This window comes from Octodon degus, unplaced genomic scaffold (genome assembly GCF_000260255.1).
Source record: "Octodon degus isolate 3935 unplaced genomic scaffold, OctDeg1.0 scaffold00057, whole genome shotgun sequence".
Classification (NCBI taxonomy): Eukaryota; Metazoa; Chordata; class Mammalia; order Rodentia; family Octodontidae; genus Octodon; species Octodon degus.
Genome location: NW_004524633.1, coordinates 898669 through 915393, shown reverse-complemented (window position 1 = coordinate 915393; position 16725 = coordinate 898669).

Sequence of the window (16725 nt, the reverse complement as noted above, 5' to 3'; positions counted from 1 at the left end):
AGTGGAGGAAGAAAGACAAAAGGCAGTGAGACTGTTAACAAGTTATTTTCAGGAAGGTTGGCAAGAGATGATGATTCTCATGAATATTTTGCCATGGGGAAACAAAACACAAATGGAGCTAGATGTGTGTTTGCATTCTAATTTATGACATAAAACCTCATAATTAATAAGAAAGATGTGAGACCTTCAGGTTTAAGAAACTGGATGTTGAACATTTTTTCATATATTTATTTGCCATTTATATTTCTTTATCTGGCAAGTGTATATTCATCTCAGATGCCCATTTTGGTATTGAATCTTTGAATATGGGAGGCTTCTTCTTCTTCTTCTTCTTCTTCTTCTTCTTCTTCTTCTTCTTCTTCTTCTTCTTCCTCTTCCTCTTCCTCCTCTTCCTCTTCCTCTTCCTCTTCCTCCTCCTCTTCCTCCTCCTCCTCCTCCTCCCATACTGGGGATTGAACTCAGGACCCTGTGCTTGTCAGGAAAGCACTTATTCTACTGAGCTATCTCCCCAGCCCCCTGCTTCTCCTTTTTAATTTCTTATAACTTTCAAAGCAATTTTGCGTGGTAAAATCTGGTAAACTTGGAGGAAAGAGAAGAATAAATAAGTCTCTGGAAAGTAAAACAGCAACATCATTAATGTTTGCAGAGAGGTTACTTGGAAAATGTTCTACCAGTATTAGAGCTTTTAAAAATTTATTTATTTATTTTTAAATATTTTTATTGAGAAACAAATAGCAATGAGACAGTTTCACAACCGATTACTAGTAAATTTTCAATAATTAGTACATTGCATATTGGTGTTGTCTTAGTGATTATTCATTGCACAAGATGAAGACCTGATATCCTATCTCAAACATTATTAGAACAAACTCTATTTATTGATTTAAGAGAATGGAGCTGTATATCTATCCTATTTTGAGTATACAGAAACAAAATAGTCATTCATTTGTATCCCCCTTTTTTGGTTAGTTTTGTCAGAGAAAGGCATTCCACTGTCGTTTAAATACTGTAGGTATATGAATTCAGCAAAGTATCCCAATATAGTCCAGTAGTCCATAATAGTAGTGGGTTTTCCATAAGACTGTCATCTGAAGTTGTTATTTGAGCATTTTACAGCTTATTATATTAATATGGTCTTACTTTTTATACTTCATTTTCATACTTTTCTGCTGGATAATTAAGCCAAGAAAGAGCAAGACCTATGAAATGTAACTTTTGTATCTGATAAGGTCAGTCAAATCCACTCAGGATTTAACCTGAAACCCTGTACCTCAGTTTGTAGATCCTTTGTCAGTGTCAGCCATATAGATGTCATGGCCATTGCTTGACCAATGTGCTCTCTGTGAAAGCTTGAGAGAATGTTTTCTCTCCATGTGACTCTCCTTAGGCACACTCTATATCATCAGTCACTTTCCTCTGTGGCCTCAGAATCTCCTTGATCAGAAAATTTGGGACCCAATTGAGTTACAGGATGTTACAGTACAGGTTCTCCTATTTCCTGAGTCCTCAGTGACCTTGAAAGGCTAGGGCCAAAATGTTGGCTGTCCTTGCAACCCTTCTTTTTCTCTAATTTTTGGTCTGCAAACTTAAGTTGTTAACCCTCCAGAAGAGAAGCTTAATGATATTATTACCCTATAACATAGGCACTTGAGCTTAACCTCACTATCTGTCTGAATATCAAACATCTAGACATAACATGGAATAGGTATTTTCCATCAAGTATTAATATGTTCAACTTCAAGTCCCTCCAGAACATGAAGAAAAAAGATTAAAAAGATTAAAAAATATTTAAAAAAATAAGAATAAGCATCTACATATTTTTACACAGAAATTTAGAAATCTAACAATATACAGCCTGGGAAATAGCTCAGTAGAATAAGCGCTTACCTGGCAAGCGCAAGGGCCCAAGTTCAATCCCTGGTTCTGGAAAAAAAAAAAAAAAAGCTACAGTATTATAGCTTTGACATCCCCACTATCTTGTGCAATTAGCATTCTCAAAATTTATCTTTTCCAGATGAGAAAACTGAGCTTCCAAGAGGTCAAGGCTGTGTGACTAGCACGTGGTGGATTTGAAGACAGAGCATCAGATCCAGATGCTTTGTCTTTGTGAGCCCTGCTCGTGACCACGAGGGATGCTGTTTCCTGGGTAGCAGGCGCAGAGCAGTGTAGAGAGCAGAATGCTGGCACTGTCACATGGCCACAAAGACTTGCATCTCTGAGGTTTGGTCCTGAGAACTGCATCATTTACATCTCTTCCTGATGGCTTCACGACTACACTGCAGCCCAATGGGAAATTCGTGGCCAGAAGGAGAGGAACGTCTCCTCAGGTCTGGTGTCCCAGTACTAGCTACATCCCTCTGAGTGCTTTCTCTCTGTCCAGGCTCTGGCCTTCATGAGCTCTGCTTGTGGATGCTGCTGGTCTCCTAGAACAGCACTATCCCTTGTTCATTTCTTTAACTGAACTCACACTTCTCCAAATAGGAGCCCAGTGAAGTCTCTCCACTTGAATCATCTGGGAAGAAATTGTGTTTCTTCCTGTAATCCACCACGACTGAGGCAGTAGCCACTGGGTCATGGGACCAGGGGCCTAAGAGGTATAGCTGGTGGCTACGCCTGCACACTCCATCCCTGTGAGCAATGATGGTGAATCGACATTTTACGGTCGTAGTGTGATTTCATCTGTTTTATCATGAGCCAATAAAGAATAACAGATAGTAGGACCTGCTACCTACCTTTCAGGCCAACAACTACATCCCAGAAGTTACTTTGCCCCAGGTCTCTCCGGGGACACAGTGGGACTTTGGATCTCAGGACTGAGATGGCCCCAGTGTCTTTTCACCACCTGTGTGTCTCCCTTTAGGAGTCCTCTTCCTCAAAGCCTCCACCAGTGGGCAGGCAAGTAAGGCCTAAATCACACCAAGAGTCCCCAAGAGCTCATGCATTTCACGCATAGCTAGATTCATGGGAAACAAAACTTTCCTCAACTCCTGGGGACCCATCTCCTTGTGGAGGCTGAAGGCCAATGAAGTATGCCAACCCCATGTACAATATTGGCCTAGAATGCAGCTTGATAAAAGATCCCCATAGCTGAAGGTCATTGGACCAAGTATTACCAAAGTTCACAAAGCCAGGAGACCATGATGATGACTTTATTGAGCTTTTGAGAAGATCCCTTTCCCAACATACTGGGTATGCCCCATAAGAACTTGATGTGTTTCTCAAGATCGGCCTGGACTGACTGCAGAGTCAGATTCACTATCCGCTTCTGAGGACCTATCCTGCTCCTGATGTTTCACATGCACTATCACCTCTTAATTTCTAGAGCATCCCACAGAGATGAGACATCCCTGCTCAGGGTCACAGGTGTGGTGAGTGAAAAGGTAGAGGAAGACTCGAGAGTCCTGGTTCCTTTTAAAACTGAGTCCCTTGATTCTGCTGCCCCTGGTTAGGAATCAGCTCTTGAAATCTTTCCCCCTTTCTTTTGCTTTCCTTAGCTTTAGCTTGGTGGAAATATACAGAGGTACCAAGTGCACAGAGTGAATCTGTCGATTCTTCCAGTCAAGGGGTTGTACTTGGTAAGAAGAGACCAAGGCTGGTGGCAGAGATTATTTAGAGCCAGCTCTCCCTCCAGCCTTTCCCTAGATGCTTAGAAGGAAAGCCCTGGACTTGTGCCCGTTATGAGGCATTAGGCCTGGGAAATGAGCTCCTGTGAGGCTGTTTCCAACCCACACTGCAGCCTGAGCTGGTGGAGTGAGATGACAATGAACATAGATTAATCACCATTTTTATTGTTGTGTGTTACCTAAGTGAACAGAGTATCATGCCAGACTCACACTTAGATATTTCTTGATAAATGTTCATCCAAATTGTCCTTCTCTAGGGAGCCTTAAGCTTTCCATCATGGAAGAGACAGTGGTACTAGAGAGGAACAGGCAGGAAGTACTGAATAAACCCCTCGCAGCCCAGCGTGGGGTGCAAGGCTCCCTCTGGGACATGCATGTACTCTCTTGTGGAGTAACCTCTCCGACCTCCACTTGCTCTCTGGAGACAGCTGCACCAGACCACTCCAGGTCTGTGAACGTTCCCCACCTCATGCCCCTGAGGCTCAGGACCACCACGAGCTTCCTGACTCCCCATGTGAGGCATGTCTGTATTCATTTTCACACCCAATTCGAAGATCATCTTCTTGCTGGCAGCTCCCCAAACCTTCCCTCTCCCCTTTTCCTGTGCTCTCTGAGAAAGGCCTTGCTAGCTTGAGTGCAGGCTTGTCACCTACATGTGCATTCCCCAAGCCTCTTTCTGGGGCACACCTGGCCCTTGCTAGGCCTGCAGCAGATGTCGATGCTCAGCAGGGGTGGCACTCTCCTCCGTGCAGTGAAGGAGTCTACGATGGCATCTTTGATCCTTACAAAGCATTTCACATGCTGGTTACACAATGGCAATTTATATCTTTGCTCTCAGATAGGACCAGGCTTTGGCTGAATGCCTAAAAATAGAGTGGACATAAATTAACAGCAGAGCAATTTATAGTCTGTCATGTCTTATTGCTTAATGAATTTGTCAAAAATCATATTACTCTGAAAATTATGGCACGAAGGGTCCTTGGGGGTTATGTCTTTAAGAGGGAGACTGTTCCAGCCTTGTGGAGCAGTTGCCTGACCACTTTTACTTTTGAATGCACACAGCAGAATCTCAGAGCACTTCTGTTTATTTATCAAATCTACGTGGACCTTCACTTTGCATTAGGACTACCAGGATGACCTTGGCCAGTTTGCAAATCTCTAGCCCCAGGCCACCTGCTGTCAGAGCCAAACAGGATTTAGGAGTCCATCTTACATTCCTGTTCCATGCAGACATAGTGTCATGTGTTTCTGGCTTATTTTTGCCCTGCAATTCATCACTCACTTCTCAAATCAGTCAAAGCTGTGTCCTCTGTAAGGAGGGCACCACGCTGAACCCCTTGCAGCTCTGCCCCAGTTTCTTTCCATTCCATCTTCCTTCCATTTTCTTCCTCTTTCTCCGACCATCTGCTGCCTACATCTCTTCGTGGTTTTGCTTCCCTGTTTCTGGGGGTCTTGAGTCCTCTCTGAGTGATGCCATTTTACAGGGTGAAAGTCAGACTTGGGCCAAACTTGGGTCTAGGCATTCTCCCTCATTTGTAAACTGGAAAGAGTAACACCTAACAGAAAATTGGGGTAAGGGTTAGTGTGTCCAACCTTCTTCCACCCCCCCCCGCCCATCTACTCATCTATCTATCCACCATCCATTTATCCAAAATCTACATTAACTTGGTAAATGTTACAATATCGCTGGAACACCTAAAACGAGCCAGCCCCAATGACTGGCGTTTAGGATACACAGCTGAATTCTAGTCGCAGTTCTAAAGGAATGTGGAGTCGATGAGGATGAGCAAATGAAGCGATGGGTACAAACCAATATGGAGACGTCAGCGACTGAGAGACACGTTCCCACCAGAAGACCCCCTGTGTGCCTGGGGGGCTCTGAGGAGGGCTGGGTGGCCAAGCTCTGTCATGGGGGCTGCCTTGGTCTGCGGCCACTGCTGACATGTGGAAACAACGGGAGCGGGCGTAGGAGCTGCGCACTCGTAGGGCCGGCTCTGTCAGTTCCTGTCTCCTTGCTTCCCTTTCAGGTTCTTTCTGTACATTTCTGTTTTTTCCCCTTTGCCTCTTTTTATTTCTCCCTTGATAGCCTGTTTGTTTTATAATTCTTTGGAGAACATGTGCCTATGGATTAGCTGGTGACACTTGGAAGTTTTTTGTTAGTTTAGTTTTGGTTTCAGTGTTGTGGGGATACAAGCTAAGAACTGGTATGTGCTAGGCGAGTGCTCCCCGCTGGACTCCATCCCCAGCCCCCATCTGGATATTCCTATTATAGTTTCTCTCTAAGGGAAAATTGTCTCATAGCACCTGAACATATGCCAGAGCCAGGGCCCTGTGGGAGCAGGTGTGGATAGCCCCAGACGGTACCGGGCTGGCAGGTGGTGGGTGCCTGGGCAGCTCCCTGGCCCATCTTAAGGTCTGCCTGCTCAGCCAAGTCGAAGCAGCTCGGTCATTCAACAGTTAACTGAAACCCTTCTCCCCATTTCATTTCCATCTCTTTGTTCCTGCAACCAAAGAGCTAATGGCCAGCGAATTTATTATGACCCATTGTTTGGCTTGTAGAATCAGTTGATTCTTCCCCTTTCTATGTTCTGACTCCCCCCTTTGTCTGCAATTTTATTTTACCGTTCTTTTTGTACACATCCAACACATGCTGAGGCTATTGAAAAAGCACGAATTACACAGAATTGAATTTGCATATCTATGGAGGTTCCTATCCCAGAGTCCTCACCAGGCAAAGTGCCCGCTGACTCCTACCTCTTTCCCTGTGCTCACTTTGGCACCAGCTCCCCTGGGCTGCCCTTGCTGCACCTGCAGACCCTGTGCATGGCCTCCAGGGTGGCTTCAGCACTGCCCTGCAGAGGACAATGCACTGGGCTGAGGAGGTTCCAGCAGCGTCTTAGTGCACCTGAGAAGGCAGTGCTAAGTGTGGAAGGCCAGAGAGCAGCTTCCCAGGCCGAGTCAGCCTGGGGACTGAGGAGACTCAGGGGCCACAGCCAGCAGGGCTGTGTGCTCTCCAGCGGCTTTCTATAAAAGCTGAACTTTTGATTTTGAGGTAGTTGTAGGCTCACAGGCGTAAGAGATGAGGGGCGATGCAACGCAATCCCGAGGGTGCTTCTCAGGCCTTCTTCTCGGGCGTCCTCCTTTATCCAGTCAAGCCCCATCATTGCCAACTGCAGACCAGAGCGGGAGCAGTTGGCAGCTCGGGGTCAGACTGCAGTGAGCACCTTGAGGCGGCACCTGTGAGACACCGGGCGCGTACTGTGCCACCCCTACCCTCCTCAGCACTGGCGAGTGACAATGGCCATGTGCCCCTGATTGTGGGGAGCACAGTCAGGGTGGTCTCCGATGCTCTCCACCTGGTCTGGGTTCAGATTCTATCACGTGAAATAGGACATTTGAAGGTTGGATTCAAAAACGATGCGCTTAGGGGAAGATTATAACAACATCCTATTAAAATTACTGCTAATATTCTGCAACGTGTCTCTCGCAGTTGTGGATTTAAACAACGAACACGTGACTGTACCCTTATGTCTTTGTAACCACAGTAAAGACAGGACCGTCCATTTTGAGGCTGCATAATACGGCGCTGTAGGGAAACCTGCATTTACGAAAAGCTTAAGATATCCAAGATTTCTCTCTAGTCATTCTCTTTCTTTTTTATTCTCTTCTTTTTTTGATTTTGATATTTTTATTTTTAAGAGAATTAAAACTACTAAGAAATCATGAGAAGTTATGTATACTTTCACTAGACAAAATGATAGGAATTCAACAATGGCTGTTAGATGCATACTGTTATTTTCAAATTAATTGTTCAGATTATCAGATATAAGCATGCAAAATTGGTCAAAAATTAACAAATACTAAAAAGAAGAAAGAAAAAGAAAAGAATTTAAGCATGACTACTATGGAAATCAGTGTGGAAATTTCTCAGAAAACTAGGATTAGAGGTCCCATCCAACCCAGCCCAGCTATTCCCTTCCTGGGTGTTTTTTCCAGAAGGACTGAAGCCTGCATACCACGGTGGTACTCCCTGTTGATGGCAGTGCAGTTCATCCTAACTAGATCTTGGAAGCAAGCCAGATGCCCATCAACTGAGGAATTATGAAGAAGATGTGGTATTTTTATACAGTGGAGTACTATTCAGCTATAAAGAAAAATAAACTCAAGGCTTTTATGGATGTAAATGGATGTAACTAGAGACCATACTTATAAGTGAAGTAAATCAGACGTTTACACATGTAAACACCATCTTGTGTCCCTAGTGTAAAAACCCGAAAGAGTAAATAAAATCGGAAAGTTATGATAGATAACTTGTGAAAAGGAAAGACTCCCTGGTACCGGAAAAAAAAAAGAAAGAAAAGAATCCTCTTAAAGGGAACAACTGGAGGAAAGTAGAAAAGAAAGAAGGAGGAGAAATTACACATGTGCATGCTACAGGGTGCGTGGAGGCTTGTACCGCTGGTCTCACCTCTTCTAACCCCTCCTCAACTCATTCCCTTCCTTTTGCCCTTTTCTTTCTACTTATGAAGACATGGATGTTAACCACACTTGCACTCTTCCGTGCTTTGCTTCAGAATCCATTCGTGGTAGTGAGTAATTAGAACTTAAAGGGTCTGTAAATCCTATGTTTATGTTTTTTTGAGACACAGTGAATCATGTTCTCACTATTACTCACATCAGTGATTGCCTCAGTGAGGTATATATCAGAATGATCGTGAGGGCTTTTTAGGCCTATCCAGTGTACCTCAGTGCTGAAGTGCTCCGACCTTGAACTTTCGCTACTCCAATAGCAAGGCTTGAAAAACATGCACTGTGCCCATGACTTTGCTTGGCAGGTGAACTGTTGACCATGTCTCGTTCCGTGCACAGGGCGATGCCCCAGTCCAGGGGCCCTCTCTCGCAGATGACATAGACCTGAGTTAGCACACTTAAATACTCGTCATCGTGATTTTTCTTGTGCTTTGTTTGTGTAAAATACCATAATGATGGCTCTAAAGAAAGTGATGCCAGAAGTAAACCTGAGGACAAAATTGTCAGAACCACAATAGAGTTAAAGAGAGAAATCACTGCAAAATTTTGTATACCTTTTGAGACTCAGAACCAATTATTTATTTTTTACTATCCTATGGGAAAAGATGTTTACTTTTTGATCTTTTCATTGTTCAAACATGAATTTGGAACAAATTGAGTTCAATAACCAAGTTTTCACTGTAGTTCCTTAGTGCTGAGCTCTGGAGAGTTTTATCCCAAGGAGCTGACACAGCTGCCAGTGCCTGCATTTATAGGACGTTAGCAAAGTGTGCTCTTCAGAGAAAGCCCGTGTACCTGCTCGAGTGTCACTGGTTGGCGCAATGCAGCGAGTCAGTCGAATTTCCAAGCGACAGGCTGAATGCAGGTTCAGTTTGTTGGGAGACCATCTCAGGTTGGCTGGAGACGTCATCATCGGGGACCTCAGATGAGCCTGCAGTAAGCCGACATTGCACTGCTGCAAAATGCCGGGCGTCTGACCCCCAGCAGGAGCGTGCTCCGGGCTACAGATGAGGGACAGGCACCCGTGGGGCCACCGGTACCGCCCAAGCCTGTGTGTGCAGCGCCGGGCTTGCACCCAGGTCATTCTAAAGCTGGCTCTTCTTTTACCTCCACACACGTCCACTGGTGAATTTGGGTGGATCAGTGCAGTGTGATGAGCTCAAGTTCGCCAAGAGCGCCAGTGGGAGGTGACGCTGGGACAGAGACTTCAGGGAGGCCTGCCCCGGCGCTCGCAGGGCCCCAGAAGAGTCTGCATTCAGGCCAGTGATTTTCAGGGTATGCACCCAATGGCACCACACCAGGATTACTGGGGGGCAAGGGGAACCCCAAACATGCAGATCGCCCAGCCCCAGTGCAGTGCAGCTGTGCCAGGACCTTGGGTGGGGCCCTAAGCCTCCAGGTGTGCATGATGAAGCCTGGGCCCCGCGAGCCGGTGGTTCTGCGCTCTGACTAATCTGACTCCATGTAAATCGACCAGGTAGAGGTCTAAAAAGACAGAGATGCTGATGCGACACTGATTTATTCTGATCCAGCGACAAACAGCCCTGCCCTGCTGAGTCCTGCAGCAGCACATTCGTGGTGTACACAGAAGAGCGGCCAGCATGGTGGGATCTACCTGGGCTTAAGGACTTGTCTGCTCAGCCTGGGGTGGGGACAGCATGAGGGAGAAGGGCACTAAGCCGAGGCTCTGACTGTTCTTCTTGCCCAGCCCTGCAGAGCCCACGTGTAGCTGCAGAGCACCAGACAGGGAGTGGGTGCTGGAAAAGCGGGGAGGTAGAGGAGCTCCCCTCTGGGGTGCCACAGTTCCTGGGTTTCGCAGGTGCAGGACACAGGCAGCTCCCTGAACCGCCATGGGTCTGAGGCTGAGCACTCGGCAGCTGCACCGCCTGCTCCAGCTTTATCAGTCACTCAGCTCCATGACTGCCGAGAGGGCAAGTGGATAAAACAGTGGTGGGGATGGTGTCACCTTAGCACCGTGCATGTTTGAGTACAGCGTGTCTCAAAGTCAGATTCTAAAGTGTATGTGCTGAAACACCTGCATTGTTTCCAGGCACGGGAACAGCATGCACAGTAACCTAAACTCCGGAGATCAGGTTACTCTAAGCAGGACAGAGCCAACACTGCACACGAGTGCGGGGCTGAGCACAAAGCCTTGTCGCGCACTCCCGGCGCCACACTGTGTGCACGCAGAGGGCCTCACATCTGAGAATAAGGCTCAGAGGTGGTGATCATGGTATAGCCTTTGGGAAATGGCTGCATTTCTGAGATGTTACTGCAGTATGCTCTTCAGGGAAAGTACTGCGTCCTGCTTGAGTGTCACTACAGAGCCAGGCTTTGACCCCAGGTCTCTTGAAAGTCCACCCTTCTTTTCCGGTCACACACTTTCACTGGTGAGTTTCAGATGGGCCAGTGCGTGTGATGAGCTTGGACTTGCAGAGCTAAGTTTCAAGAAGAGCACCAGGGGGAGATCTCACGAAAGCACCTGGGGTAGGGAGCGTAGCCCATCTCCAAACTAGACTCCAGGTGAGGCTGCCGGGGACCAGGCTGGACCTTGGCCATGGGCAGGTTTCTGCAGAGTGCACTGCTGACGGAGGCAGCAGTGGCCGTGGCGGAGGCGGCTTTGCTCTTCTGCGGCATCGTGGGTGAGGAAATGTCCCCGTGTGGGTCAGATGCGGGCTCAGGAGGGTCGGTGGGGGCGGGGCGCTGTCCTATCTAGACAGTCTTGTCTCACATGGCTTCGCCGAATTCTGCTCTGAGCACTGCGTGCTCTAGACATGGGCATCTGGCACTCACGTGCAGGGCAGCTGACCAGTGCTTGCAGGATCCCAGAAGAGCCTGCCTTAAGGCCACCAGCTGCTCCTCCTTCCCTTTCTTCCCTCTACTCTGGGCCAGCAGCAACACTGGCGTGGCAGAATTCAGCAAAGTCCTCCTCTGCTCTTCTGTCTTCACTTGCTCTTATTTTCTTTTTTAAAAAAACTTTTAAAATCATGTATTTATTTATTTATTTGGTACAGAGTCTTGCTCGGACTCATACTGATTCTCCTTCCTCAGCCTCCCCAGCGCTGGGACTACAGGTATGCACCCCCACACTCAGTTTTGTTGGCCGGTACGGTGTTTCCAGGGTTCTAGGGCCAGCACAGCATGTGGTACTGGGGATTGGACTTGGGTCCTTGTGCTTGCCAGGCAGGTGCTTAAACCACCAAGCTATCTCCCCAGCCTCTCTTCATCTTCTTCTTAGTAACAATTTCTTCTTTACTTACTATGTGCTAGAGTTCATGCTATTCACTTTAAATGACCACCCAAGTCAGTCCTTGTGAAATGACATGAGATACACTTCATTTTCTTATTAAAAAGGTAGCTCTGGAATATCAAATTGTTTCCTCATTATGGCCTGCGATGGCCAGGCAGTGCCTGTTAGGCTCTGAGGCCTGGGCCCTGGGATTCCAAGGACACTGCAGAGAGTATCATGTGCCAGCTGTGTCCCATCTGCTGGTGTGTATGCTGTGGACACTGTCGTTGCTGTAGTAGAAGCTAGGAAGGAAACACCTGCTGGGAGGCAGACTCAGCAAAGCTGGTGTGCTGTCAACAGGAGCATCCCATGCACAGGTGGTGCGACTTAGAATTGTTTATCTGGAGATGCAGACGGGAACGGCTTCCTAGGCTGCCTTCCCTGGGAGCGTGCAGGGTTGGAGACACTAACATCTTGAGTGTACCCCTTAGCTCATGTGTGACTCGGACAGTCTGTCCCCGATTACTCTCATCTGTGCAGGAGGAACACTGACTGTGGCCACTCCCAGCCGCCACTGGAGGATCTTGGAGGATGGCAGACACCCCACGCGCTCTCGCACAACTGTCCTTCAAGGGTGCTGCCAGCCTTCATTGCATTCTGCTCAGTGAATGCCCAGCAGGATGCATTTGGTGAGTTGTCTGCCAGTGTGAGATGGACATGTCTTAACGGCTCTACGTTGTCCTGTGTACGCTCTTGTTGTCGCTCTGGACTTATTCTTCCCCTGAGGAGATGAGAGGACCCCATGGGAACGTCAGGTAAAGATAGCATGGGGTGCTCTTTCCTTTCTCCTCTGGGGAAGAAGCAGCCCCCCACCTGCAGCTACTTTCTCTTCCGCATGGCACTCTGCTGGAGCGTTGGCGTTTCTTCTTTCTCTCCCTGAGCCCAAGATGTTGGCTCTTGGCTTTGGTGCTAGGAAGGCCATTGGGTTCTCATGCTGGCATAGCTCCTACAATCTATCAATACAAGTACTAAAATCAATCTTTTCTTAGAGTTGTTTCCAACTGAGTCTTGGTGTTATGCAGCATAGCTGTGTTGCCACAGTTGGCAATGCTTGTGTATTGTACAAGGAGCTAGAAGAGAGGGTTCTGTAGGCTCAAGCACACATGCTAAGGGTTTAAGGAGAGGAACACACCCCTTGCCCTGTTTTGATCAGCACATGCTGTGCCCAAACCTCACCATCACTGTGTGCCCATGAGCACACACTGATATCATGAGTCAATCAAATATAAATGAATAGCAAAGAAGCCTGTGCCTCCAGACAAGCTCTAACTTTTGGGGAAGACAATGCACTAAATGAACAGAATGACAGTGGCATGCCAGTTAGTGAGGCAGAAGGAAATGGGGTAAGAGCAGACATGGGAGAGGTTGGAAGTAAGGGTCTGGGAATGTTTGCTAGGCTGGGGAAGGCATGAAGACAGCCTAGTGATGGCACAGAACGGTTTGTAATCGGGAGAAAGAATTAATCTTAGAAAAAAAAGAAGGGAAAGAATTGGGAATTCTGATAGTGTATTTGGCACTTTATTTAAAAAGCAGAGAAGGTTTAGGTAGAATCGAGGCTCTGGGTGTACTGTGGGGAGGGGCTGCCTGTGGACAAGCCACTAGGAGAACAGTGGCTGAGGTGGCAGAGGCTGGGATGGTTGGGCCACGTGGTGCTGATGTTGCTCAAAACAACCGGGGACTCCAGGGCTCCCGTAAGTATCCCTGCGCTGCCCTTTTGGCTTTAACCTGCCACTCTTTGCTTATCCCCAATCTACCCAGGACTCAGAAGGGCAAGGGCAGCATTCCTATTGCACGCTGCTTCATAGCTTCTCCCAGGATGCTTCCCACCAAGCACCTTGAGTGAGGTGCACTCCGCAAGTGTCCTAAGTCCAGCTGTGAAGGCCTCACGGTGGGCCCAGCAGGCTTGCCCGAGCCACGGGAAGCCCACATCACCATGCGGTGGTGCCAGGAGAGAGCAAGCAAGGTGTGGATTTCCCTGGAGTTGGTCAGGAAGGTGGACGGGGCCTGAGGTGCTTCATAAGGAAGTGCAGACCAGGTCCTCGAAGGGCGCTTGACAAGACTCTGGAGAGTAGGAGCAGTGCTCGCTTGGAGGAAGGAAGGGCCAGGGTCTGGAAGGCCACTTCCTGTAGTGGGGGCTTTCTAGCCTACCACATGCCCCTGTGTGAGTTTGGCCAACCTGGCCCCTGTTCTGCACTGTGACATCAGCCGCCCTGAATGCAGGTCGCCATGTCCCCTTCCCTGGGCAGTTGTGATGGAACACAAGCTGAAGCCATTTACTGCTTAGGATGCAAGTGTGAACCGGGCTGTAGGCACCTGAGGCGGCTTGCCAAGGGCCAGTGCTCCTTGTTTTACTCTCACAGATTCTGTCTGACGGGTTGGATCTCCAAGAATAAGGCTGAAAACTCATGATTTTAGAGTGCATATAGCCTTATCCAGTAGATTGGTTTTCAACCTTTATCTGTAGTTGCAAAAATGTTTAAGCTCTGTTTTTTCTTCAGTTATTCAGTTCTACTAAATTTTTAATAAAAGAAATGTGAATATATAACCACCATGACCAAAGTACAGGTCCAGTGTCTTCTACAAATTATTGCATTTAGGTTCTACAATTTTAAAGAGCAGGATTACCTAAGCAGGATCTTGTGAAATCAAGGCGTATAAGTGGTTTCATTTGCCTCAATTTTTTTTTTATTATAGATTCTTTTTCAAAGTCTTATTTCCTCTCAGTAACTCAATTGCTTATTCTTTTTGTGTATTTTGGAAAACTTCAAACGTGGTCCTCCAGTGAAAACAACCACGTTCTTTGACAAGAGCTAGTTCACAACTAGCAGAATAACAAACATTCCAGAGGAAATGAAGAGCAGTTCTCAGCCTGTAGTCAAAACCAGATGTGCAACGTGGAGACCTTCGCCTTTCACACGGGCCGGCCTAGCAAGGGCTGTGGGCTCCCTGCCAATCAGTGGGCAAAGCCACGTGCACACAGAGGACTTCCATGGCTGGACACCCAACCTAGAGCTGTTCTCAGTTCCACACCCACTGGGCCAACTCTAGGGCCACCCTGACATCTTGGGGTCTTGATTAATAGCTCATGACTAAACTTGATTCTCTCCTGGACATCTGTTCTCTTCCTGTCCACAAGAAATTGGCATGCTGTCCACCCAGAAGGAAACTCAGCCAGAGGCCTGGAGTCTCACTTGGTGGCCAGCAGCAGGGGCCAGCATGCAGCCTTCTCTCTCAGCCCATGAGCCAAGTTGCCCTGCTTCACCCTACAGCAGAGCACTGGACGACTGCACGCAGAGGGACATGGACAAGCGCTCTGGAAGGAGTACTGGCCGCAGGTGATGGCATCACGGGCTGCAGCTTCCTGGCCTTGACTTGTGGGGGCTTCCCCATAGCCAGTCAGTATTCAGGCTTGCTTGCAGTATTGGCGATTTGCAGTGAATGAGTGGGCGTGGGTTGCAGTCTGGGCACTCGTCTTTGTGAGTCCCGCCACCACCAGTGTAGACCGTCTTGGTGCCACCTGTGTCTCACCTGTCCAGGGTTCATAGGTTCAGTGCAGTAATTAAATGAATTAATATATCTAAGTGCATAGACAGAGCCTGGAACATAGTAAGTGCTAAGTAAGTGCTTGCTAAATGAATCCCACACGGCATTCTGAGAAGGCTATGATGCTCACACCTTCTCCTGCTCCCCACAGTTCAGACTGGCTGTGCCCTGGAGTAGTGCAGGGATTTGTGTTTGCTCAGTGAGGCTCTGACTCTGGTTTTGTCTCACTTCAGTCTATTCCCAAAGACAGCCAATGATGCGTACAGGTTTGAGACCCCACCCTGCCACTCCCTGATCTCAGCAACAGTGACTGCGCTGCATCAACCAAGCGCAAGCTCTGGCTCCGCCTATGACCCTGCCACCCTCGTGTTCCTTCACCCTGCATTCACTCAGCTCACTGGGTTTCTGTAAGTGTGCTTCTCCCAGAGCTCCTCCAGCACCTGCTCTCTGTCTCTGGCTGAAGAGCCCTTGACTCTTCAGTTCTTGCTCCCCCTATATAGATGATTATTGTGTGAAATTATTCCTTACTGTAAACTGAACTCTAAGGGCACCATGCATGCATGCACACACACACATGCATGCACACACACATGCACGCACACACACATGCATGCACACACACACACATGCACACATGCGCACTCACACACACACACGCTTAATTTTTAATTAACATTTTCATTCTATCCTGTTGCCTTCCCACAGTATCTGATGAAGGGTAGATGTTCAATGTGCATTAAGAGAATGAAGAAATAATAAGCTGAAAGGCATTTAGCGATCCCTTAAGCCAACTCTTAATTCTGTAGATGAGAAGGTAGAGCTGCAGAGATGCAGTTATTTGCCCTAGGTCACGGGGCCCGCAGTGTTAGAACTGAGACACCAGCACTGTGGGGCCCCCTACAGCTGTGTGCCTGGGTTCCTAAGGCCCTTCGGGGTGAACTGTACATGTTCAAGATCTAGAGTGAGGCAGCCACGTGTTCCTGACATCATGTCACTCAACCAAATCCCCTTCTCTAGTCTGGGTCCAGACCCAGGGTTAGAAAGTTGGGTGAATTCCTAACCTCAGCCTTCTGGGGCGGGGTTCAAGCTGTGGCCTCGAGGCCCTGAAGGAGCTGTCACTGCCAGATTCTCCAGCCCAGCTTGCTGTGGGGTGGGGTGCAGGTGCAGTATGTTGTCCTTGAGAAACTGAGTGTGTGTGCAAGCGTGCCTGTGTTGGCCTGGGCGGGTGTTGACGTGCATATGTATCTGCGTGTGCATCCGTGTGGCCCGGGGTCAGACAGACTGTTTACGATATAAGGGAGGACAGAGGTTGGGTTTCCCGCTTTTCCTCTTTCTGCTGTGCTGTCTTCTGCCACCTTGAACTGTCCCTGTGCCGCGCCACCCTGCCTTAGAGCCAGCTGATCACAGACAGAAACCTTCACAGATTATGGACTAAATAAACCTTTCTTTCCTTAATTTTTGGCATTGAATATTGTGTCCCAACAACAAGAGAAAAGTAACCAAGACAGATTATGTTTCCACGTCTCTGTGTCTTTGTCTCTGTGTGTACTATGATGTCAGGAGCGTCTATGTCTCTATCTGCACGTGTGTGTCTGTGTCTGCATTTGTGTATGCGTTTGTGTCTGTGTGTGTCGGTGTGTGTGTCTGTGTTTCTGTGTGTATGTGTGGATGCATGTGTCTGTGTCTGTGTGTGTCTGCATGTGTGTGTGTGTGCGTGGTTTCTGGAGACAGTGGCTCAGA